At 40.7% G+C, this 26709-nt stretch overlaps 1 pseudogene; it reads right to left on the reverse strand.

Moving 5' to 3' along the window:
* Positions 1-20000: 20000 nt before the first annotated feature.
* LOC147417589 (uncharacterized) lies at positions 20001-26482 on the reverse strand (annotated as a pseudogene).
* Positions 26483-26709: the final 227 nt, after the last annotated feature.

Consider the following 26709-nt stretch of genomic DNA (forward strand, 5'->3'; position numbering starts at 1 on the left):
ATGCTTCCCAACATGGATCACGATCCGTGTAACTTTTTGCCAAAATTTGGGCAAGAGTGATTCACTAGTTGGGGGATGCAAAAATATGAATGGTGTTGCAGAAATACAGAAAAATTGCTCTTAGAATCATCAAATCCTCCTGTTTTGCTACGTTCAGTCTGCAAATGGTCTTTTGGCCATTTTCAAAGGGAAAATGGTATGATTCCAGCAAAAACTCATGGAGTAGGGCTAGGAGCAGAGTTCTTAAGGAGTTTCCATTTGCTGCTTTAGCTAGTTGGGAAGCTTTACACTCTCCTCAAATCCTATCATCAAGGAGATGTAACTTAAAGGTGTTTTTAGGATCAAAACCAAGCAAAAGGTTACCTGCAAAGTGGTGCAATTTACCTGGATCAATTTTTCCCCTTAGATGGATTCAGATTCTGGTGGAATTTGACAGGGAGCTAGGCAAAAGCAGAAATCATTGAGAATTGAGGCAATAACAGATATCAAGCAAAGGATGTGCCCAAAAGTGGTTCCAAAAAACAAATATGGTAAAGATTGCAAAAACATAGACATAAACTGGGAAATGGGGTAAACTAAGAAAAAACATGTCCAACTTTGAAAATACTTCACCAGTGTACTAGGAAGACCTATGGGGACATATGTGCAAGAAACTGTATCAAAATTCCTCCCAACATGGATCGCGATCCATGTACCTTTTTGCCCAACCAAAGAAAAATCCATATCATCTGGTCCAGTATGTTCAAAAAAGCCAAGCCATGAAGTTTCAAGCCATTTGGATTTCAAAATCCACATCAAAATGCAACATTTCTCTAAGTTTGAAGAAAATTTCTAAAAATTAGCCTAAGTACCAAACCAATGATCCAAATCCCAATTTTTTTGGACCAAGGCACCATTTAGATGAACCCTACCAGATGGTATCATTAGCTTTTCAAAATGTTCTCCAACATGGATTGCGATCCATGAACCTCAAACCCTAAATCCAGAGAAATTTGCATAGTAGTATCTCCATATGCCCAGAAACAACCTCCCCTAGTTGGATTTTCAAAATGCTTCCCAACATGGATCGCGATCCATGTACTTTTTTGCTAGAATTCATTTGTTACACTATGCCCTTGTGCCGTTAATAATCCTAGATGCACTGGTGAAATTTGGTCAAATTTGGGGTAATTTTGACAAACTTATGCTCATTTTGCATTTTATGGTCAAAGTATCGTTTTCTTCAACTTTTTGACAGTTCTGATCAATTGCTAAACCCTATTTTCAATGCTTAACTGACCACAGGATGCCTCGAAGGAAAACATAAAGGGAGTGGGAAGCTGCACCTTATGAGATAACAGATATCTCCTCAAATGAGAAGGCTCATATCATCGAACAGGTACTCAAAGCAATACCGGCAAACATATTCATTGGAAGATTTCAAGCCGCCGATGGAGAGATAGTGAAGACCACCATCTTCCCGAGGGAAATGTGGACACTACACCAAAAGCCAGAAGTACAAGCATGGGGCAGGTGCCTACAATTGGATAGCTTCTTACGATTACTGCCTTGGGGAACGGTGAACTTTTGACGAGCTCATGAAATCATAAGCTTGATTCAGTACAATGGGGAAGCCACCCTGACTGACAAAGATGGGGCAACAATCAAGGTTAAGATCACAACAAAAACAATCAATGAGGCTCTCCATCTGTAGCAAGGGACACACAATCTATTGCAAAAGACAAAAGCAATAGACAACGATAAAGCTTTCCCAAAGCAAAGAGGAAAATAGTTGACATATCAGTATTCGATCTACTCAAAAACCAAATTGTCATTGCACCTCATATCACAACACTTCAAAGTACAGAAACCACCAAGATACATGGAACCGCTATTGCACATGGCAGTAGTAATGGCAATGGGCTTAGCAGAGAGAAGAGTGGTTAGCTGCAACTTCGGAAATTACCTCCTCGACAACATCATTGAAGCAAATCTAAAGAGGAGCCAAAAGAGAAAGACCTACATGAACGCGGGACCAATGCTGATGCAAATTGCCTATCAAGCATTAGGGATGATTGATGATCTACCACCTGCAGAAGCACAGATAGATTTGATTCACAAATCTAAAAGACCAGTAAGATCGGTGGCCAAACCATCCACAAGACCAAAACCAGAGGCTAAACAAACAAGGCAAAGCACAACCAGAACGGACACTGACAGCAAAAAGACAGAGTTAGATGCTCCGAGTAGCCAAGAAGCTGGCTCTCAACAAAGAGATACCCCTTTGGAGTACCAGTCTTCAGAAGAGGAGCATGACAGTCAGTTCTCCCTAGGATATATAAGATTGAAGAAGAGAACAACCTACATGGAGGAGGCCATCCCAATTACTCAAGCCGGGAGAACAATGAAAGAAGCACAATTGCTAGGGAAAGGATCCGCCAACAAAGGCATGAAGACAAAACAAGTCAAGGAACATGAGAGAGAGAGAGAGAGAGAGAGAGAGAGAGAGAGAGAGAGAGAGAGAGAGAGAGAGAGAGAGAGAGAGAGAGAGAGAGAGAGGTGTAGGTGAGAGAAAACCCCTCGGGATGTGAGGGAAACTTGATTCAAAGTGATATTTACATAAATCTTAGCTACGGCAAGATGGCAACCGTGGTGATAGAGAGAGATAGTGAGAGTTAGAGTACCTATAGTACGTCCTATAGAGGAATTTCCATATACATGGAGGTTCTACTCTTATGTGTGGTGACCCTTGGAGTTAGGGTGTGTGCATAGCTTCCTTCTCATAGTGCTAACTTACCAAGCCCTAGTGCTCAAGTGCCGTGCCCAAAAATGCTACATCACTCTCCTAGAGTGCTCTCCCAAAGTCCCCTCCCTTGATAGTGACCTCTCAATGCCCTTGTATAGGTGCAGGGCTGCATTAGTTTATGATAATTTGATATAGGTTAGGGCCCTAATCAGGAGAGACAAAGCAAGGAGTTGGGTCCCAGATGGTTGACCCTTGCTTTGTCTTAGGAGAATTTAAAAATGATATCTCCTGGGTGGGCCTTTGTGACCATCACCTAGAGAGAGGTGGCAATATACAATTGGTTTTCGTACAAGATTCTTGCTTGAAACTGGAAAATAATACCCTACGGTTGTTACTATGGAGATGTGTCGTGGACGAGATACTGATGAATGGCGGGCCTCATTGGTGCGTCGGTGTAGCACGTTCGCCAGTTTTGGGGTCGGTCGGGGCAAGCCTTTGGCATCAATCTATGAATTGGCGTCCCTACGCGTGATTTAGCCGTCCTTCTCCTTTTGTGTTGGGCGTTGATGTCAAATTCCTTCGCTTTTTTACGTTTTGTGGGTGCATATGGCGTGAGTGTACTATGTGTTTATGTGCATGTGTGTACATGAGTGTTTGAATGTGCGTGCTCGTAGGCGTATTATGTGAGCGTGTGTATGTGCAAGTGTGTATGGAGAGAGAGAGCGAGAGATGTTTGAGAGAGACTGAGGGGAGTGAGTGGGTGTGTGTATGGGGTTTTCTGTGTGTGTGGGAACGAGAGAGAGGAAAATATTTATTATATTTTTTAATAATTTTATGCAGCTCAGCCGGCTTCACAGATAACGTGAGTGAGAGAGAGTGTGTGCAAGGAGAGAGAGGATGATGGAGAGAGACTGAGGGGCTGGGGTGAGTGTGTGTGTGTGTGTGTAGGTGTGCTGAGAGAGAGAGAGAGAGAGAGAGAGAGAGAGAGAGAGAGAGAGAGAGAGAGAGAGAGAGAGAGAGAGAGAGAGAGAGAGAGAGAGAGAGAGAGAGAGAGAGAGAGAGAGTAATATGTTGTGTTGCTCTACTGTATGGAGGCCCCAGGATGACTGAGAGAGACAGGGAGAGGGAGAGCGAGCATGAGTGGGAGAGGAAGTGGGGTGAGATAGGGAGGGTATGTGTGTGTGTGTATAGAGAGAGAGAGAGAAGACTGCTACGCCTGCGGGCTGTTTCACTATGAGAGAGAGAGAGAGAGAGAGAGAGAGAGAGAGAGAGAGAGAGAGAGAGAGAGAGAGAGAGAGAGAGAGAGAGAGAGAGAGAGAGAGAGAGAGAGAGAGAGAGAGAGAGAGAGAGAGAGAGAGAGATGGGGAGGGTTGGCTGAGGGGAGTTGGGGAGGGAGTGTGTAGGTGTGTGGGTGTATGGGTGGGGAGACAAGAGAGAGAGAGAGCTTTTCCTGCTGGGCCATATGGCTGCTGACAAGAGAACAAGAGAGAGAGAGTGAGAAAGAGGGTCAACGAGGGAGTGAGATAGGGTTGTAGTAGGGGGGACTGAACGAGAGAGAGAGAGAGAGAGAGAGAGAGAGAGAGAGAGAGAGAGAGAGAGAGAGAGAGAGAGAGAGAGAGAGAGAGAGAGAGAGAGAGAGAGAGAGAGAGAGAGAGAGAGAGAGAGAGAGAGAGAGAGAGAGAGAGAGAGAGAGAGGGAGGGTATGTGTGTGTAGCGGGCCAGGGAGAGAGGGAGAGTGGGTAAGGGAGTGAGGGGGTGTGGCGGCCTACGCCTTGGTTAACAAACAAGAGGGAGAGAGAGAGTTATTTTATGCTGAGAACGAGGGAGTATGGACAAGAGGGGAGAGATGAGGGAGTGAGAGTGTGAGACAGTGTGAATAATGAAAGAGAGAGAGAGGGAGACTCTTGTCGCATTTTGCATGCCGGCGCCTGAGAGGGAGAAAAAATTATTTTACACACCGTATGGGCTCAGTGACATAGAAACGAGGGAGAGAGAGAGGGAGGTGGGTTGCTGGAGCCAAGCAGGAGAGAGAGAAGATGTCCTTTGGTGATAATGGAGGAGGGATGGAGCGAGTGTGGGCAAGAGGGGCGGCCCACTGCATGCAAGCATGGAAGGGTGGTGGTGCATGTAAAAAAAACGTTTTCTTAAATCATTTTCCTTGTATTATGCTTCCCCCCGAGTGGGCTGGTTCTTGCGGCCAGGATCCGAAAGCTGGGCATCACATCTTGGTTGAGGGGCTGACGAGGGCATGACAAGCTAGGTGTTGCCGTGCTTCGGGCAGAGGAAAGAGAAACTTTTTTGTTTTTTTTTCCTTGATTTTTGAAAACCGGCTATCAGTGCGGTCAAAATAAAAGTAGATCAGGAAACGGAGGCAACACAACCAAAGCCTACTGCAATTTCAATGGCAATAGAAGTACTGAAACTGAAGGAAAAGACGACTGAAGAGGCTGGGACATCAGATCAGGGATCAGGGTCAAAGAAGCCAACAGAAACCAAGATCGCCTCGTTCGTAAGCTGTAGTAGAGGAGGGAGCAAAAATGATCAAGTCATTTGACATTGATGCTTATTTAGAGCATATCAAGCTCCAGTTTCAATGCCAAAGGGCTCTCTACAACCTGTGCGAGCTAGAGCTGGAAGATACCAAAGGAGACGCATCTAAGGAAGCTGAAAATACCTTGTAGCTAAAACAAAGAATAGAGGAATTGGAGAAATCACAGCTACAAGTCCAATCCGAGTTGCAAAGAGAACAAGAAGATGTAGCCTACTATTACAAGGAGGTGCAACAATTTAATGAGGCAAACACTACCCTGCAAGTCGAGTGGCAACGCCTCGAGGAGGAACTAACCAAAGAAGGGAACATAACGAAAAGCTGCAAGAGCCATACGCAGTGGTCAACAGGACTCTGACCCAACTTTTAGCCATACAAGAGACTCCCACATCCTCAATCATGGTTGCTAGATCAACCTCTTTGAACCAAGAGGTTCAAGATCTAAAAGAGGCCCTTGCTCAAGAAAAGTATGATAGACAAATCATGACAGCAGGACATAAGGCACTGCAAAAAGCCAAAGACGAGGAAATTGAAGAATTGAGGAAGCAGTTAGCAGAGGCACGGGGGTACTTGGAGACTCTGAGGGCAATTCAAGCAAAGCCTTAGAAAGAGCCCCAGTGGACTTTGAGCAAGCAGGAGGAGTTGAGCAATCCACATTTGAAGCTCACAAAACAAATGTGCTAACTTCAAGCACTGGAAAAGCAACACAAGAATCTGTAGATCCAGCCACAACATCCATCTCGGATTCGGCCAAGGAAGAAATTCAGCATTGGATCTCAAAAGTCAAAGACCCCTCGCACAAAGAATATTTGCAGTACAAATTGAAAGTGCTGGAATTGGCTACCCTACTCATGATCACTCCAGATGAGGTGGTAAAAAACCTCAGGCATGAGATGATCACCCTGACACTGATGCAGTAGGAGGCTAGATTATGGAAGCAAAGAATTCTACCTGACCTTGAACTAAACAACAAAGGGGATTACAGGGATGATCTTGTCATTTCAATACAAATTCAGACCGTTATTGACAATCAACCCCTCTGGCGAAAGAAGTGGTTTGAGCAATGACCTACAGACAAAACCTACTACAGGAATGCTTCGCAGCACCTCAGGATTGACCCAACTTACTGTCCCATCAACAGACGGCGATCCTGGGACATCTTTTTACTCTTTGCAAAGCAAAAGGCTGGAGGTATTGAACTACCCAGTTATAACAAAGCCAATCAATAACAACCACCGTCAAAGAAGTATATGGTTCAAACACTCAAAGGGGTCATTAACATGATGAAGGAGATCCCGGATCTCACATGCCAAACGCTCGTGAAAGTTGCCAAGATGCTAATCACCTGCATAAAGGCTTTCAATGATATAGAAGCAGCGGAGCATCCCTGGAAAATTTTTGTAGAAGGCACAAGAGGGCTCTGCAATATGGCGACAGAAATCCCAAGCAAGAACGCCATCATGGGATTCTATGTAAGAGTCATGTTCCTGCCCTCCCACTACATGCAGACTTTTGAGGAGGCATTCATGACTGGATTGTTTGAGGTAGACTCCTCCATATTCAATCCCATGACCAAGAGGGCTTTGCAATATGGCGACAGAAATCCCAAGCAAGAACGCCATCATGGGATTCTATGTAAGAGTCATGTTCCTGCCCTCCCACTACACGCAGACTTTTGAGGAGGCATTCATGACTAGATTCTTCCATATTCAATCCCATGATCAAAGATCTACCAGCACGACATATAGCATATCAAAGTACTCTCAGTAATAACCCTTTCAGAGAGCTGGCAACAAAAGTGGAGCTCGAGGCAAGAGCGCAGAAGTTCAGGCACCTCACTGCAACACTAGGAAAAGATAGTAGAATACACTCAGAGATAGATTGCATGAGAACGTGCAATGAATAGGAAGGGAGAAATGCTTGGTGGACACAACGGACTGGCATGTAACAGGGGAGTATACACCAAACACTATAATACTCACTCATTTTTTCGACAAAGCGGTGTAATTCAGCTAATGAAGATTTTTAATTGTAATATATTTTGGCATACCCTCTCAGCCTCTCTGAGTCTACACCCCTTGTAAGTGGCCGAATGGCCATGGGAAAGTTTCCTTATCCTTTAAGTCAAAACCCTTAGTTTAGACAAAAGGATGGCATTAGTTGGAAGAAGTAGAAACGTTCATTGTGAGAAGCCTCTTGCTGCTACAAGTTGTAATCCACTTTTCTCTTGGACTGGTAATCAGCATTCATTTTCGAATAGCACATTGTGTTCCTTGTCTCTTGCTCTACAATTTAAGTATAACCATTCTCAATTCTGCCGTGGTTCATGACGCATTGTTTGTGAGCTAAACGCATTGATTTGAGGGTTTAAATGGATGTTTTTTGATGTTTTGACCATGGACAAGTGTTTCTATGCTTAGGGGAAACCTTTCTGTATAGTTCTGTTTCAGCTTTCTGCACATTTTTTATGATGGATTGTGATTTATGTACCTTCCCAGATGGTTGCAGAACTTGCTAGGATTGTGTCCCTAGATGTTTTAATACCTCTCCTTAAGTTTCGTTTGCATTTCAAATTTGTTTGGATGCTGAAACGGCGTGATGACCTAGAGCGTGATATTGGACGTATACTGATTGGACGTATACTGATTCTATGACTAGGAAGTGGTTGATTTGCTTTTGTCATGGTATAAGTAGAGCCCTCATAGTTCACTTTGGTGAGATTAACACTCTCATTAAATCTCCCTGTCCCATCCCGAGTTGCTTCCTTGCATATATTGAAATTATGTTAGTACAAAAAGCTATGCTGCAGACGTCCGTCGCGGCAACCCACTAACACTACACACAAATTTATATACAATTACGTAGATGTATCCATCATTTTGAGTAGAGATAAAGAGATATGGTTGTAAATGTAGCCATCATTTTGTGTTGTGCGTAGTGCGAGAGTGCTCTTGCTTCTGTAGAGTGCTATGGAGAAGAGCCTTATTTATTGTGCTTGTTGTGCAACATCTCTTCACAACAGCTCCTTATTCAAGGGAGTACTGTGCACATTGCATGTCTGCCTCCATTTTGAGGTACGATACCATTGAAAGCAGTCCAACCTAATGCTGCGTGCGTGGGGAGAAAGAGATAGCAAGAGAGAGAGAAAGATAGAGAAGGTAAGGAGAAGAGAGTAGAAAGTAATTTCTAAATTCCATCGGCTTCACGTAAAGAAGGCCTCTTTCAAAGCACTCTACAAAAGCAGAAGAATACTCGCACTGCACACACCATAAAATGGTTGCTTCGCCTACAACCATTGCTGTTTATCTCTCTGTTTCTTTATCTTCCTCTCTCCCTCTCTCTCTCTCTCTCTCTCTCTCCAACTCTCTGTCTTTCTCTCTCTCTCTCTCTCTCTCTCTCTTTCCCTCTCTCTCTATTTCTCTATCTATCTATCTCCCTCTTTCCCTCTCCCTCTCTCTTTCTCTGTCTCTCTCTCCCTCTCTCTTTCTTTCTCTCTCTCTCTCTCTCTATTTCTATCCCTGTTTTGCTCCCTCTCTGTCTCTCTCTCTCTCTCTCTCTCTATTCCTCCCTCTCTTTCTCTCTCTTTCTCTCTCTCTCTCTCTCTCTCTCTCTATTTCTATCCCTCTTTTTCTCCCTCTATCTCTCTCTCTCTCTCTCTCTCTCTCTCTCTCTCTCTCTCTATTTCTCCCCCCCCTCTCTCTCTCTCTCTCTCTCTCTCTCTCTCTCTCTTTCCCCTCTCTATCTCTCTTTCTTTCTCTATATATATATATATATCTCTCTCTTTCCCCTCTCTATCTCTTTCTCTATTTCTCCCTCCCTCTCTCTCTCTCTCTCTCTCTCTCTCTCTCTCTCTCATAATCCATTTCCTACTAAATCTACCACGCACATTCACTTGCAAACAAAGCTTACATATTACAACAACACGCAAGAAGATTGCATCTACGCCACTAAGCAACCTACATCAAATGAATGAGGTATCTCTCTCTCTCTCTCTCTCTCTCTCTCTCTCTCTCTCTCTCTCTCTCTTTGTTTCTTCATTTATGCATGTGTGTGTGTGTGCGTTTGTATGTGTGTGTGTGTGAGTGGAGTAGAACACAATAGGGAGGCGGGGGGGGGGGGGTATGATTACCTTAGGTTGTAGAAAGGTTGTCCGTTAGGTTGAGCTTCCAAAGACAAATGCGGTAAACCCCCTTTGATGAAGTCATCCGAAACGAACTGAAGCTCCTCCTGGAACCGAATGTGTGTGTGTGTGTGTGCGTGTTGTGTTTGTATTAGATTAATAGAATTGAAAGAGACTGAATTAAAGCATAAGAACTACTTTACAATGTGCTGTAATTGATAAGAACACCCACAGATACAAAACGTTGTCGTGCAGTGACACGTACATAGTCGGAACGAATGCTACAAGATCTATCTTGCAACTTTTTAGATACATAAGTATATTTTCTATAATGTACATATGCATATCTAAGTATGATAATAAGCTTTCTATCTCATCCTATTATTTATCTCCAAGGTAACATATTCTTACTTACAGTTAGAAAATACTATGGGAAAAGCGTCAGTACCTCCGCCTCTTTAACTTGGGGCAAAAAGCATTGATTCTTTCTTTCTACTATCTCATTATTATCTCATACCCTAGCTAGATGCTATATCTATGGTAACTTTCAATATATATATATTTTATGTATTTTTCATATATTTCTTATATTTCTTTTTAAATAGCTACTAGGAAGGAATCAAATCCTAGTGGAACACTAGGTGGTATGATTTTCAAAGATACACCTATTTTAATATATTATTGCAAGCATGATTACAAAACTTTGTCAAGGAGCAATGTCATGCTTTCATATTGCATGAGGTGTCCATTGGAATCAAATAAAAGTCTAGGCTAAGGGGACCACAAGAATACTTTTTCTGCCAAAAGTGTACCCTATTTTGGTGAAGTTTTTACCTCAAGGTTCCAATCTGAATTGAAAAAAGTATATAAAATGGGTGTCGTAGCTAATGAGTTGAATTTTCTGCCCCTATTTTTACTTTTTTATTTAGAGCTACGAGTGAGGAGATATGATCAAAATACTGGACCCTAGTCTGCCCACATCATACAAGGACAACCCATTTCAAACTTTCCAGTTTCTGTTCACACTGGCTCTTCTCTTCTTGTGTAAATCCTTGGTGGTTCCCTTCACCTATAAAAGGGGACCTCTTCTTCCTTGAAAACCATTCAAGCCATGGATGAGAGGAATTCATGAGGGAGTGAGAGTAGTAATGCCTAATTGTACTTAGACATAAACATAAGCCTAAGCCTACACTTACTCCTAGCGGAAGACTAGCCGTTCTTGTAAGCTATCCTTGGAAGATAAGCTCTAATCAAAGAAGGACATGAACTTGGTGCATCAACCAAGGCTTGAAGTCTTCCCTCTTCTTCTCTCTCTCCATCATAATGGTGAATAACTTCGAAGAGTTTGTCAAGTAAGATGTGTTCTGATATTTTGTTGATTTCTTGTTGTTTTTTTTCATCTCTAATCCAGCATAAATCTCTAATTTCATCTGTCTCTCTAACTAAACCTATGTCTCTCACTCTAGAAATTCTCTGTCTACAAATTCTAGGTTCTCCTTGCTACAAGTACATCCCTCCTACAGTATCCTTATTGCCTACGGGCAAGAATAGGGCTTGGGAGGAAAATTTTCTTTTCTTCTCTTCTCTCATATCTATATTTTGCATATACTAGAGTTATCCTAGATGAATAATCCACATGATAAGAATTTCTATCGCTTCCACTCTGTACGATCTATTAGAATTAACGTATGGATTAGCCGTAAAATACACTTCCACAACGTTTAATGTTTCTCTTTGACCCAGAAAGACTTAATGAATACTTCTTTCACCGGATCCCATCACACTACCTCTTATAGACTATAAATTTTCTTTTAACGTAAGTGTAGTTATCTTGCCACGAACCAAGAGGATTTATACACACAATTAATACCAATCACTAGACAAAACATATATATTATGGTAAGAACAAAATTACAATTTCAAAGAACAATTCATAGCCTGTTTGGTCGGCAAAGATTGAACGCCATTAACTCATCTATTAACCCTTTCATATTACCCATGATTCGATACGACCATATCTTGATGTTTTCATCTTTGTGTTGTTTTGATATGCTCTTTTGGGTTCTTTCTTTGTGTGTGTGAGTGCAAGAGAAAAAGATTGGGGATTCTTTGATTGCACTTCCTTCCAAACCCTAGACTTCATGGCATCCATGGTATAACTCCTTAAATAGTTTTTGGAGTTCTCTCACAAACTCTCACAGCCAGAAGCCCGGTGATTTCCTGGCAATACTGCAAATTTCTTGACATATTTCTGGTGAACCCCATGAGAATCTGCCAGGGTGAGATTTTGTGGGTAACCATGGGTGATCATGTGGAGCAACAAGGTATGCATTTTGACCCAGCAACAATGCAAATGTTTCAAGCGTTTGTAAGGTTCATTGAACAACAACACGCCACTGAAGTAAGGAAGATTTTAGCAACCAAATCTATACAAGAGATTGTCAACAGAATGGATCAATTCAATGGCAAAGCTATAACCAAGTACTTACGCGAGTATGTGAAGGAGATGGAGTTGCATCGCGTGTCAGAAGGCGAGATGATTCAAAGCTTTGAGCTAGTTGTTGCTCCATAAATTAGGAACATGCTAGGGGAATTAAAGATGGGCATGGGAGAAACTGGGAAGAACTCTAAGTAGCTTTAAAGGAGGAATATCTCTTGGAGGAGTCTGAGAGAGGGACCAAAAGGACATTCTTAGAATGGGTAGTCAAGCCAAAGCAAGGACTATCAATAACAGAGCTACTTAGGGAATTTGAGCGGTGCTATGCACAACTAGCCAGGACAGAAAGGGCCACACTAGATGCAGAGAAGACATATATTTTCTTACAAGCTGCAAGTAAACAGTTTCAAGAAAATTTGGAGCTTCTTCATGAAGATAAAGATGCTGAGCAAGGAGTAAAGACCGATTGGAATGAAGTTGAAGGTGCTGTCTCACTGCTTGCCAAACGACAAAGAAGACGGGACAAGATGGTGGTAAACACTACAAGTTCTTCCACCTCAACTTCTGACAAAATGGTAAAGTCTACTTTTATAGCTCCTAAGTTTCATGAGTCCATGCTAGATGAGCTTGTGAAGGGAATGCGTGACTTGAAGGTGAAGCTTGCAAAGCTTGAAGAAAAAGGCCAACCATCAAGGCCAGTTCCTAGGCAAAGACAACAGCCCAAAGATGGTTTTGTTAATAGATGTATCGGTGTGATAGTACAGACCATGTAAGAATGGATTGTGATGGTTTTAATGATGCTTTGAAAAAAGATGTTTTCTTTTTTAAGGATGGTAAAATCCACTTAAGAGAGACAGGTCTACCCTTGAGAACTAACTTTGGGAAGGGGGAAATGAAAACATTAGTTGAAGATATGGCAACTAACCATGCCACCTCTTCAGTTAAGGCAACTACTTATGTAGTAAAAATTGAGCATCTTAGTGATGAAGAGAATGACCATCATGGTCAACTTTGGCCAAATGTCATGCAATTAGCTAAAAAGAGAAAGCTTACGAAAGAGATTCTACATGAAGCAGGTGATTGCATACGTCTAGCAGGATGGAATGATCCAGTGGACTCATTGTCAGTGCATGCCTACATTACAAAATGCCAACAAAATGAGGCTATTGTAGAAGAGAAGCGCAGATGTGAGAATGCTGATGAAGGACCATCAAAAAGAGCTTCTAGAAGTGGGGGAAGAAGCATAGTCAATGACTTTCCAAACACCCCCGACACAAGGAGCATCTCTACCTGAAGTACTCATGGAGGAGTCTACAACAGGAAAGAAGAAAGAGCCAAGAAAAGGTAAGACAAAAGGCCCAAGTTACAAACTACAATCTAATATTGAGGTTGCTATAGATCTAAAGAAAGTCCTAGAGAATAGGATTTTGAATAGCAAGACTAAGATTACTTTGGGAGAAGTTCTTGGCATTGCAAGGCATGAATTCCATGAGGAGATCATTGACATCATCAAGAGAAAGATGCAAACTCTTGCTGAACTTTCTCATCCACAGGTTGAAGGAGAAACCTTGAAGACACAAGGGATGCATTTGCAAAATAAGGAGGATGATGGAGGTGTGGTAGGATGCTACCAATCTAGTGGCCAATAGGTCACTCTCCCTAAGGTCCATGAACCAAAATCCTAACCCAAAACACATGGTGCAAAATCACGTAGGATGTCTGGCCGAAATTTTCAGGTCGTCATTTTTGAAAACTAAAGTGCCTAATGTGTAGCTCTACTCAATGCGAACGCGTGGATATACTGCAATGCAAAAACGGACAACGTATGCTCACTGAATCACGAGATGAAGCTCGTAGATGCAGCTCGCAAAACCGGACTGTAAGTGCGTTATGTAGGTATTGGCGCGTAGCTCTCGTCGGGAGCAACACGCTACACTTCTCCGCACTCGATTCCGACCACCGGTGCGCGAGTAGTGTCAAGATGAAGCTGTCACTCTCTCTCTTGTACACAGTACGCTCACTCACAGACTTCAAACTTTTTAAAATGACAAAGGTTTTTTCATTAAGGTCAAAAAGAGGTATAAATACCATACAATCTCAAACCCTAATGTTCCAATTTAACCATCTACTCAATCTAAATGTCAAAATTGGGATACAATCTGGAAACTTCTGTAAGCCCCAATATTTACAAAGGTGAAATGTCGGGTTTTCTCAATAAATGAATAATTACAAAAAATAATAATCTACCGAGCAGTCATTTTTCGTAGGGTGTGTCCAGCTTCTAAAAAACACCAACTTTTCTTATTCCCAAAGATGCAATTTTCCATATTAACAGTGTGGATTTTGAAGTGCGACTTTCATGTATTCAAGGAGCTGTTTATGGGCTATTTGTGCATACTACCCTGGAAAGTGGTGTGACTATTCTAAACTATGGAGGACATAAGTATAGATTTCAAGACTAGAAAGAGCTATGCAAAATATTTCCAAGAGCTTTTAAATATTCTCTTCTAGAGGATCCAAACATAGAAGAAGAGGAAGATCAATCATACATTATTGGTTGTGTAGAAGAAGGAAACATGTCGGGCTATATAAATAGTTCTCACAATACAAGTGTCTGTCCCAACGTACGCTATACATTTGATCCAAATTTTCCACCTTGGCATAAGTGGACCTCTTCACACATCAAGTTAGAAGAATATGGCCATGTATGCATTGAGACTATTTGTCAAGTTGAAGAGCATCATTTTTATTTTTCATGGATGAAATCTCAAGTGAATGTAACATTTGATTATTGTTTAGTTTATGCTCAACGGGAATCTAGAGTGCTCTTATGCTTTGTGTGTTGTCTAACTTATTTGATTACCTTGGCCATAGAATCTTGATTCTACTCTAGATTTGTGATAAATATTACCAAAATTTAATCAATGTCTAGGTTGGACAAGTGGTGGGGCTTCAAACATTACTATCTTAAACAAGTGGAGCTATCTTACTTGAATAAGTGGTGGCCTTTGAATCCAAATCTAAGCCAAATCTCTAATTGTTTGCTTGTAGTCTAGGTTGGACATTTGGTGGACCTTGTATCCATGTTTCCTCAACAAGTTGTGGCTTTTAGTTTTCACTTTAAGTACTCATCTTTAATAAAGTGTAGGATGGAAAATGTTGCTTTAGTATGTGGAATTTTAGACAAGTGGTGTTTTGTGTACCAATGCTGAAAATGGTTGCAAGGATTCTAACAATGATTTTACCTTAAATAAATTTCTTACTAGGAGTTCATGTAAATATGGTGAATTAAATTCTAGTGAGTTTTAAGATACCAATTGTGTGTGTGTTTTCTTAGATTCACAAACTGGGATGGATAATGCTCCTATGGTTCAGTCAACAACTATAGAATCCATTGATTCTATGGTTTCTGAAGTGCCCAAGATGGATGATATTTCTATACTAGAGTCTAGTGTTGTGGAACTTGATCAAGCTTGCAATAATGAGAACCAAGAAATTGATGCTTCAAAAATGCAACATACATCAAAAGAGACTAAAAAGTCCACTCACGAGCTATTGCCAATTGCTACTACTTCATGTAGTGTAGATGTTGAGAAATCCATGCTTATAGTTATATTGGATTTAAATGGTCTATTGTTGAAACGTTCCCCTCAACCATCCTCACACCATAACACAGTGCAAATGGATTCAAAAAGATATATTGTACTCAGGCCAGGTTGCATCCAATTCTTGAAGACTATTTTACAAAGGTTTAATGTTGCACAAAGGGATGTATTTCACCAGCAAAAAATTGCATTTTTCCACCACAATTTGATGCTGAGAAGATGGTTGACAATATGCTCTTGGAGGAGCTACTGCCATACTTGTTTCATCTTGATGAGAGAAGGGATGTGCATGATTTAATTGCTTCTATTCATTATGGACAACCTATAGTGACAAATGATAGTGAATACAAACAAATCATGGAGTATTTGAAGCAAAAAAATGATGTTTGGTCAGCTAAGGTGTTCTTTACAAGAAGAATACCACCTGCAAAAGGTGACAGAGGTGAAACTATCATTGAAGACACAAGTGACACAAGCCACAGCAATGAAATGAGAAGAGCCAAATACAAGAGATATTGGCAAAGGAGCGTACACCCATTGAAAGCATGAAGGCATCACAATTGACCACTTTAGCTAAGCAATTGGGTTGTAACACAAAAGGAGTTTTGAAGGCAGCCACAGCAAAGGCTTACATAAATAAGGTGAAATCTGAGAGCAATCTTCTAAGGCTGGATAGAAAACAATCCTAAGGTACTAGTGACATGTCATATATTCTTGATACACATGCTTGAACACTCATGTGCATGGTATCTAACAAATCTTTCTTTTTATTCCTTCCTGCAGGATATTACTAGATGGAGCTCAATCAATAGAGATTTTGATATTTTTGCTCACAATAATGAAGCAATCACCTACATTTTTGTTTATCAATTTCTTGAGAGATTTTCTTTTAATTTGTAATCATCATATGAAATGAAAAGTATCCTTCTTATTAAGATTGCTGATCTTTTCTTGCTCAAAATTTTCAATTGTGATTTATAGTTTTGTTAGCATTAGATTGTGCTTTTTTAGTTTGAAAAAACTATCAAAGATCCAAGTCTTTTTGGCTTTACTTAACTTATTAATTGTGAAAGATCCAAGTCTTTTTGCTTTACTTAAGCTATTGATTGTCTATGTAATAGTCCTTAAAACAATATCGGATGGCTTTCTTGCTCCCATGTCTCACATTGGTGTTTAGGTAAGACAAGTGGTGACCTTGAAAGTATGGTCTCATATCTCGATCAAGTGAAGAGACATGAAGCTTAAACTCCATCGAGACAAAGATACTAGAGTGCCAAATTGCAGTCTAGTTTAAGTGAAAATCCATTTGAGCTAAGGTAAAACTTATAGTGCCTCATTTTTCTAAGATTCTACCCCATCAAGGAAGTTAGAATCCAGCACAAACCAATTAAGACTCTTTTGGAGCTTAGATAGGACAATTCGTGGAACTTAAGAAACTTATTATTGAGTTAGAGTCTAGTTTAGATAAGCAAAAGATATTCAAACCAGCACTTGACTTTCTTACTATTCAATATTCAAAGTCCCTTGAAGCTAACACATTACATACCTACTTGTAACCTAACTAATGAGTAAGTATATAGATCTAAGCAAGTATATATCATGAGTCTTCAAACTAATAAACCAAGGGAAAAGAGTAGCAAGGTCCACTACTTGTCCAAGCTCAGCTCTAGACGACATAGAAAGATGCTAGTTCTACTAATTGTCTAATTATAGGCATAGAGAAATGATAGAAGGTTGACCACTTGTCCAACCTATCATCTCTAGTAAGATGGGAGGTTTGGCCTTAAGATTCACCATGTAACCAACCTATACGTCATTGTATTATGAAGAGTAGAAAAGCAAATCTCCACCACTTGTCCAAGCTAGTTCTAAAATCCACAGGGAGATAAGCAAGCTCCACCATTTGTCCAAGCTCTCTAAAAACATGAAAAACCTCAGCTATGTTGTACAGTAGGTCATCTAATGATCCCAGCAATCCACCAACCAAAACTTTGGTTCGTAGTTCCCATAACACCTCAGGGGAAAACCATTTTGGTCACCCATGAAGTGGAGACCGTCTTCGACCCTCTTCCACCTACTACTTAATTTGGAGGAAAGGGAGACAAAGGGGAGAGAGAGAGAGAGAGAGAGAGAGAGAGAGAGAGAGAGAGAGAGAGAGAGAGAGAGAGAGAGAGAGAGAGAGAGAGAGAGAGAGAGATCAATGATTCCCATAGTCACAAGTCTTAACGAGGATGATTGCCATGATGATGACAATGATAAGATAGAGGATGAAGAATTCAAAGATGATGAAGCCAACACATCCACAAATGACAATTCTATTTATCTCCTTAATGATTTAGGAGCCATGGGCTTAGAATTGGATGACTCTTCTTGTAGAGATCTTTTGGAAGATGATTCATAAACATTTTGTATGCTTTAAGTTAAAAAACGTTTTGTTGTGTCGTTCATTCATCTCTCTCTTCCCACCTTTTTCTCTGTCTAATTTTGTGAAGAATTGTAGATTAAGTTAATCAATTGGGAGTGATTAAATTAATCAATAACAAATATCTATAATCTTTTAGAAAAATTAAGTGGAGCTAGCATTTTGTGTTGTGCGCAGTGCGAGAATGCTCTGAAGAAGAGCTTCAAGAAACTATTATAGGTGTTATCATCTTGTAAAATGTGGGCACACTTCACTCTATCATCCCCATGCCTCGACAAAAGATGTCGTCCATGTTTGGCTTCAAGGACGTTGTTGCAAGATAATGCTTCAAGAAACTAACATAGGTGATACCATTTGATAAAATGTGGGCACACTTCACTTTATCATCCCCATGCCTCGATAGAAGATGTCATCCATGTTTAGCTTCTCATCTCTGGCAGTGCTTACTTTACATGGAGGCACGTGCATAACTTTAGGATGGGCTAGGCTCTTTGTAGTTCCATGTTTATCCACGTAGATATTGTTTCATGTTTTAATATCATTTTCTGAAAGTTTATATAATTTTTTTTAAAAAGTCCACAAGCAAAACAGGGGGAACACCAAAATTTGAATGTTAAAGCACCTAGTATGGGTTTGGTAATACACGCAATAATAATAGCGGCAATAGAAAATGCGATAATAAAAATGGATATAGCCGCGGTAATATTTGAAATACAAACATCCCATCCCCCCCCCCCCCCGGTCTCTCTTCCTTGCTCAGCCCATTTTGGACTCTCTCTCTCTCTCTCTCTCTCTCTCTCTCTCTCCAAAATGCGATAAATGAGTGCGGTAAACGGTTTAAGATTTTCATAGTGCATACAAAAAGACAAGGTAGCTATACTTCAAAAATATTTACTTGATAGCTATAAGAAAATTTTCATTGTTCTACAAGAGAAAGAACCTTCACCGTCCTTACAGGAGGTCCTTGATTCTTTATAAGGAGAAAAGAAATCAAAGAAGTTTGGAGGACTATGAGTTTTTATGAAATGAAACTCTTGAAGAGTCTTTGTCAAATCAAGCAACAAGAACCAATTTAGCAACATCATCCACCCACACAAGAAAATGTTTTGAAATGTGGAAAAATTAGTGGTCTAGCTAAAGTTTGTTTCGCAAGCAAATGTTGTACTCATTGTGAAAGAATAAGCCTTGACTTGGCCCTTGTTTTTAAAAGCTTTGTTCCTTTGAGGAGAGATATGTAGAGTTGTACAATGTTTTCAATTGGCAAATTGAAGGCAAGCCTTCATGTCACTGGGTATGTTTATTGAGCTTCAAGCCAAAAATGTATGTTTAAAGCTCAACATTCTAGTTGTTGCCACAAAGGAGTCTCACAATGGCATGTGCTTGAGGCCCAACACAATATATTATTCAATCCCCCAACGTCAAACAAATGTTCCTCAAGGATTATAAATAAATCCATATAACTATTTGTTCCTCAAGGATTATAACTAAATCCATATAACTATTTGTTTGGCTAAAACATGTCTCATGCCATCTTTTGATAGATATTGAACTTGGTAACACACTTGATTGTGGATTAAGATGCTTTCTTTACATTTATGCATAGGATCACATCTTATATCATCACGAGAAGTTTTGGATAGATTCTCACAATAATTCCCACATTGTGACTTACCTCAACATCATGAGCTTCTGCTCCGGAGGCACCGCATACCTAGCTAGGTATGCGGTGTCTCCCGAGCAGAAGCTCATGATGTTGAGGTAAGTATGAAAAAAACTGAAAAAGACTCCATTTTCCTACATGAGAAAAATTATAAATCTTCTTGTGCATTGTGGAACAATCTTCACAATGATGATTACATTCTCCACTTCAACTAGAACCACATAGATCTACAAGTTGGCTTCTAGCATTGGTAGGACCAAGCTTGACCAATTATCAAAATGTGGGAGCTGATCATTCCTCATAAGGTAGAAAGGACTTCTTGGCATATAATTAACATATGAGCTCTTGCATTGAGTTATCAGTGGTGTTGGTCTTCCAATTCCTAGTGAATTGGCCACATGTGCAAACTTGAAGGCCATATGGAAGGCATCAACTTGGAGTGCCTAAATTAAGGTTGCGGTTGCTACATGAATGCCAAGAAATTTACTGAAAAAAGGAGCAATCCTCAAAATTTATTGTATTGTCCCCCTCTAGTAAATATCTTTCTAGCTCCCTGGTCGTCATGTCTTGCACATCCACTACATTTTTAGCAGGAGAGGGAAGCTCCTGATCCACATCCACATTAATTATTCCTTCATGGCTCATGATGTCGAAGTAGGCATTTTCTTTGCTTGCAAAGGAGGGCTCTAAGTGACCTTCAACAATATTAATGTATGGTCGAACACTAGGGTTGCTCTTGTTGACATGTAGAGAGAAAGAGAGAGAGACGAGACAAGAGACACACCATATACGCTCCCAAAGACTGATTCATATTGAGGACAAGATACAAATATATAGGTGAGACCAAGTTCAGTAGAGTGAGCCATATATAGCTCCAACACCCCCACTCAAACAAAGGTCTCTAGCTTTGGATGAAAAAACCCTTGGGGAGTTCAAGGGAAAAACCCAAGCCCCTATACAATGTGAAAATATGAACCAGCGATGATGATGTGAAAGTGAATTGTGCATCTATGTACAAATATTCAAGTGACTTAGAGATCACAATGTGCAAATGTGGAGTGTGCATAGTGCATGGTACCTAAAAGATTACAATGTCATATGTACAAAGCTATTACAATAGCAAAGAAGCTAATCTAGAAAGAGTGAGGTCGAAGCAACTCCAAGGTCCGAGCGCAAGAGGATGAAACGTGACTCGTTGAGGCCTTTGGTCAAAATGTCTGCAATCATCTGGTCACTTGGACAGTGTTCAACCATAATGGTTCCTTTGCGTACTTCATACCTGACATAATGATAATGGACAGCAATGTGCTTTGACTTATTATGTTGAACATAGTCTTTTGCAAGACTAATAGCACTTTGGTTGTCACACCGCAAGGGTGTGCTAGAAAGAGGAGAGTGACCAATATCAACCAGCATTTGTCGAAGCCAAATCAACTCACGAGCTGCAAGTGATGCCGCAACATATTCTGACTCAGTCGTAGAAACTGCAACACAACGTTGTTTCTTGCTAGTCCAAGAAACAAGACAACCATTTATAAAGAAGCAATTTCCACTAGTAGATCGCATAGATAAATGTGAGCTTGCCCAGTCTGCATCTGTGTAACCCAAAAGAGAAAGAGATTGCATAGAATCCGATGTGAGTTGTCGTCGATAGACTAAACCAAAATCTGTAGTGCCTTTCAAGTATTTCAACACACGCTTTGCAGCAGACCAATGCTTAAGAGAAGGACATGCAAGATGTTGTCCAAGATAATTAGCAACAAACAGAATATCAGGACGAGTGTTCATGCCAACAAACTGAAGACATCCAATCAAGTTAGCATAAGGTTGATTTGTGACAAGTTGCCGCCATTGTCAGAAGTGTTCTTCGTAGAGCTTGCAAGACAAGGTGTGTTGGCTGAATGTGCAGATTCCATACCAAATTTTTGAATAGTATCTGCAATAAACTTTGACTGTCGAAGGAATAAAATACCTTTTGTACGGTTCCGTTGGATTTGAATGCCAAGACACGAGTGAATCTCTCCAAGATCCACCATATCAAATGCTGAAGACAATAACTTTTTCACTTGCTGAAGAAATCCCAAATCATTGGAAACAAGGATGGTATCATCCACATAAAGAGCAAGAATCACAAAACTGCTACCTTGGCGTTTTATGTATAAGTTGGGGTCTGACGAGCAAGAGATGAATCCTTAAGAGGTGAGAAAAAGATCAAATTTTGTATACCACGCTCGCGAAGCTTGTTTGAGACCATATAGTGCTTTATGGAGTTGAGCAACAAGGTCTTCTTTACCTGGAATAACAAACCCTTCTGGTTGTTCCATATAAATTTCCTCTTCCAAGTCACCATTAAGAAAAGCAGTTCGCACATCCATTTGATGAGCTTCTAAATCAAATTGAACAGCAAATGCCAATAAAACTCGAACACTTGTAATGCGAACAACTAGTGAAAAAGTCTCTTGATAATCAACACCAGCTACTTGGGAATAACCTTTTGCAACTAAACGCGCCTTGAACTTGTCAAAAGATCCATCTGCTTTTACTTTTGTCTTATACACCCACTTACATTTAATAGCTGTACGACCAGGAGGTAATTCAGTTAGTATCCATGTACCTTTAGAGATAAGAGAATCGTACTCTGCTTCCATAGCCTCTTGCCATTGATCCTTTTGTGGTGAAGAGATAGCTTCATCATAAGTAATGGGATCTTCGGAAGTAGAAAAAGCATTATCAGCAATATCGTCATCATAAACATAACATGAGCCATGTTCAAAATCAATAGGCAGATCAACAAAAATATCAATATCATCATTGGCGACATTCGGAATGGATGGTTGTGAAGAGGAAAGTTGCTCTATAGGAAGAGTTTCATCTTCTGAAAGAAATGGAAAAGCTTGAAGCAATGATTTAGTATCATCAGAATCATCCATGGACCATGAGCCTCCCATAAGCTGTTCGTTAAAAGTAGCATCACGATTCACAATTACTTTCTTGGAGGAAGGGTCATAGAATTTGTAGCCTTTGGAAGTGTCAGAATATCCAATAAAAATAACTTTAAGACCAGGAGCATCAAGCTTTGTTCGTGTTTCTTTGGGAACATGAATATAAGCAATACATCCAAAGGTTCGAAAATGAGATACAGAAGGAATGTCACCTGTCCATGCTGTGATGGGTATCTTACCAGAGGGTGCAGTAGTAGGAAGATGATTCTGAATAAATACTGCTGTCAAAGTAGCTTCAGCCCAAAAAACACGAGATAAGCCAGAATGAATCAGCATACATCTTACAGCATTGAGAATAGTGCGATTCTTTCGTTTAGCAACACCGTTCTGTTGAGGCGAATATGGAGTAGTGTGTTCATGATGAATTCCACTGTCAGCACAGTAACTCACAAACTCTCGAGAAACATATTCGCCTCCATTGTCACTACGAAGCTTCTTAAGGCGACGACCAGTTTGAAGTTCTGCAGCCTTGTGGAATTGTTTGAAAACAGATAAGGCTTCAGATTTTTGTCTAAGTAGAAATACAGTCGTATACCTTGAGAAATCATCAATGAAAGTAATGAAGTAGCGATATTGTGATCTCGAAGAAGGTAGAGGTCCACATATATCAGTATGAACAAGATCCAATATGTCATGAGAATGAGTTGTATTTGAAAGAGGAAAGGGTTTGCGATTGTGTTTCCCAAGAGCACAAAATTCACAAATTCCCATATGAGGATGGGCTTTAAGATCCATGCCATGAACAAGATCACGACGTTGAAGATCAAGGAGTTTTGAGAAATCAGCATGAACAAAACGGTGATGCCATACTTTGCAATCATGATCACCTGGAGCAGTGACAACATTTGCTATAGCATCGTTGAGAGAGAGTTCAAACAAATTACCATTTCGAGGAGCAGTGGCTATAGTCTATCCATCTTTCTCAATTCGGCATTTGGTATGATCAAATCCAACAAACAGACCAAGATCAACAAGTCTAGCAACTGAAAGAAGATTACGTTGAAGATCTGGTACATGTAATTCTCCTCGCAAGATTCGAGTGGAAGAAGATAAGGTACCAAGATATAAGTCTCCAATACCCTTTACTTGACAAGTAGTATCATCAGCAAGATAAACAACACGTTGAACTGGCAGTGGATGATAGTTATGGAGCCACTTAGACTGATATGTCATATTTCCTGTAGCACCAGAATCGACAATAAAAAGTGATCCATCGCGTACATGAAGTATTCTGTCTGGAGCAACTGAACATAGGACGCAGCTTGTTTCTGGTACAATGTTGTTTCGATGTTCAGTAGCATATGCTCTATTCCGATCTGTGTCGAATCGACGCTTATAGCACATATGAGTGGGATGATCAGATCGTCCACAATATTCACAACAAGAAGAAGAAGAGTCTCTAGATAAATGTGGTTGTTTTGTGGTAATATTGTGTTCTTCATCATATTGACGTGCCCAACAATCATCTTCAGTATGGCCATTTCTGTTGCAGTAAGAACATTGCTTATTAGGAAATTTGAGACGAGAGAAAATATTACCGCGACGGCCATCTCTGCGGTTTCCTCGTTGAAATGGACGCCTTCGAGCATAAAAAGCCCGTTCCATCTGTTGTGACTCAGTCTCCTCGTGTGAAATCATAGCTGTATCATGACTAGCATTACGACGTTCTTGACGTTGAGAGTATTCAATTAAAGACATGCAGGCTTGGTCGAAATCAAGACCATCTTTATTAGAGAGAATAGTAACAATGTTATCATAAGAAGAGTCCTTCACCGTATCGAGGAGAAGTGTAATCAGTTGCTTTTGTGGAACAGGATCACCGGCAGCAGCAAGTTGATTAATAATAGATTTGAAAGATTCAATATGTCCCGTCATGACAGTACCAACTTCATATTGTAACTTGTTAAGCAACCCTCTCAAATAAAGTATTTCTGTGACAGATTTCTTCTGAAAGTTTGCAATAAGGTACTTCCATACGTCGTGGGAAGTAGGCAGTTCGTACATATCAAGCAAAAGGGAATCAGTAAGAGCAGAAAGAATATACCGACGAGCTGCTTTATCACGTCGTTTCCAATCCGTATAAGCAACATTCCAATCTTCAAATATAGGTCCTTCAGTGATAAGCACGTTATCATTATCCGTATCAACAGGCTGAGGCGGACAAACACGATTTCCAAGAACAACATCGGAGAGTTCATCACCTTCAAGAATTAACAACATCTTTGCTTTCCAGCCTGGGAAGCCTTGACCTTGGAAAGGAGGAACAGAACGCTGGCCAGAAGGAAATCCGTTGACGAGAATATTCATAGCCATATCTTGTTGCGAGAAGACGTATAAGATAAGATCGCAGAATTTGCACACCATATATGGTGAAGGCCGCAATTGAGAATGAGAGAGATATGAGGACTGCGTTCTGTCAACGATAAACGTAAGAAGGATGCTCAAGGAACTTCCAAAGAAGTGAAAGACGTCACCCAAAAAGGGCAGGGTAAAGGAAATGTTAATAATAAAAGAGTCCTCAAAGTAGAGTGGCGTGAGACGCAAAAATTAACGGCCACAATATGAATAGCAAAAAGCTAAATCTTTTCGAAAAAGTTAACGCCAAAATAAGAAAAACGATCGCGGACGCTTCACGAAGAAGTAGGACGAAGAAAGCTGCGTCAAGCTCAATTGTAGTAAAAACAGCATAACTTTCTGCTGCGAACTCCGATTGACGCAAACCTAGAACTCAAATCGAAGAGCTCGAAGAGACGAACAAGTTTTGGATGAAAAGTGCCATTGCGCTATGCTCCATTGCGCTTTTCCCGTTTCTCCAAATTTTGAGCAGAACAGCAAGAAAAATTGAGATGAAGTTCAGGGTGTCATCAATAAGAAAACGTAATCAACGATTAAATTGATTATCAATAAACATCACACAAAACACTAATCATATTTTTCTTAACACAAAACAACCACAATTAACAAGAATCAATGCTCAAAAATAAAATTTGTAGCAAGTTTTGAATCTTACATGCAAATCGCATACACATACTGTTTTGTCACCATGAATTGAATCGACGCATGATCGTTACTGCTCTGATACCATATTGACATGTAGAGAGAAAGAGAGAGAGACAAAACAAGAGACACACCATATACGCTCTCAAAAACTGATTCATATTGAAGACAAGATACAAATATATAGGTGAGACCAAGTTGAGTAGAGTAAGCCATATATAGCTCCAACAGCTCTCAACTTCAGTACCGTTTCCACTTCCTTGCATCGAGAAGCTGTTTTCAGATGTATATTGTAGAGCTGATCCAATATTGGTCACATCAACTATACCCTCCCTATAATTGCCACCGCAAGAAGAATTTGCACGCAATAATGCAGATGGGTCTCTCCCACTACTATCAAGACAAGACTTAGTATTTGTACTATCAAGACAAGATTTATTGCTACAGAAAATTGAAGAAAAGCCAGCGCCTCTTATACATTTTGTTTCCTCCTCCTGGATTAAGGCCCCCGCACGGCCGCTCAATGCTTGCATTAGCAGTGAAGTCTTTGCCTTGTACGTCATGTCTAGGTCACCCTCAGGTTGCTGATTATTGATCATAGTGCTAGGTGAAGTTCTACTTAGAATTTGAAGGCAGGAGAAGATCATTTGAAGGGAGGACTTCAAGCTTTGGGCTATGGTGGAGCCACAAAAATGGGCGGGGGAAGATGATGATGATGTAGAGGTGGTGTTGTGGGCTGCTGGTGCGGAAATATTGATGATGCCAGGGAAAAGACTGGGCAAGAGGAGGGAGTGATCGAGGGGGGCGGCGCAACCCAGACTTGTGAACCGGTGGACGATTGCTTTAAAGTGGGACTTGTCTTGTGCGGTAAGAAGGGTGATAGGAGGCCTGGGCTCTCGATCGCCGCCGCCGCTGCTTCGCTTTGCTGGTAATGTTTGCCTGATATGGGCTGCTCTCAGCCACCATATTGGAAGCTGGTGCAGCTGCGGAGGAATTAGTGCTGGTGCATGCCCGCTTCAATATACAAGCGGGTGATCGTTTCTCTGTGCAGGGGATATCGATTAGCTGCTTGTGTGCACAGAGAGAGAGAGACAGAGAGAGATCTCACGAGTCACAACCCCATGCACCACCTTGCAGCCGTAGCTGCAGCTGCAGATGCAGATACCTTAAACCAAGATAAGTTTTTCGAGACT

This window comes from Adiantum capillus-veneris, chromosome 30 (assembly GCF_014529385.1).
Source record: "Adiantum capillus-veneris isolate H3 chromosome 30, ASM1452938v2, whole genome shotgun sequence".
NCBI lineage: Eukaryota > Viridiplantae > Streptophyta > Polypodiopsida > Polypodiales > Pteridaceae > Adiantum > Adiantum capillus-veneris.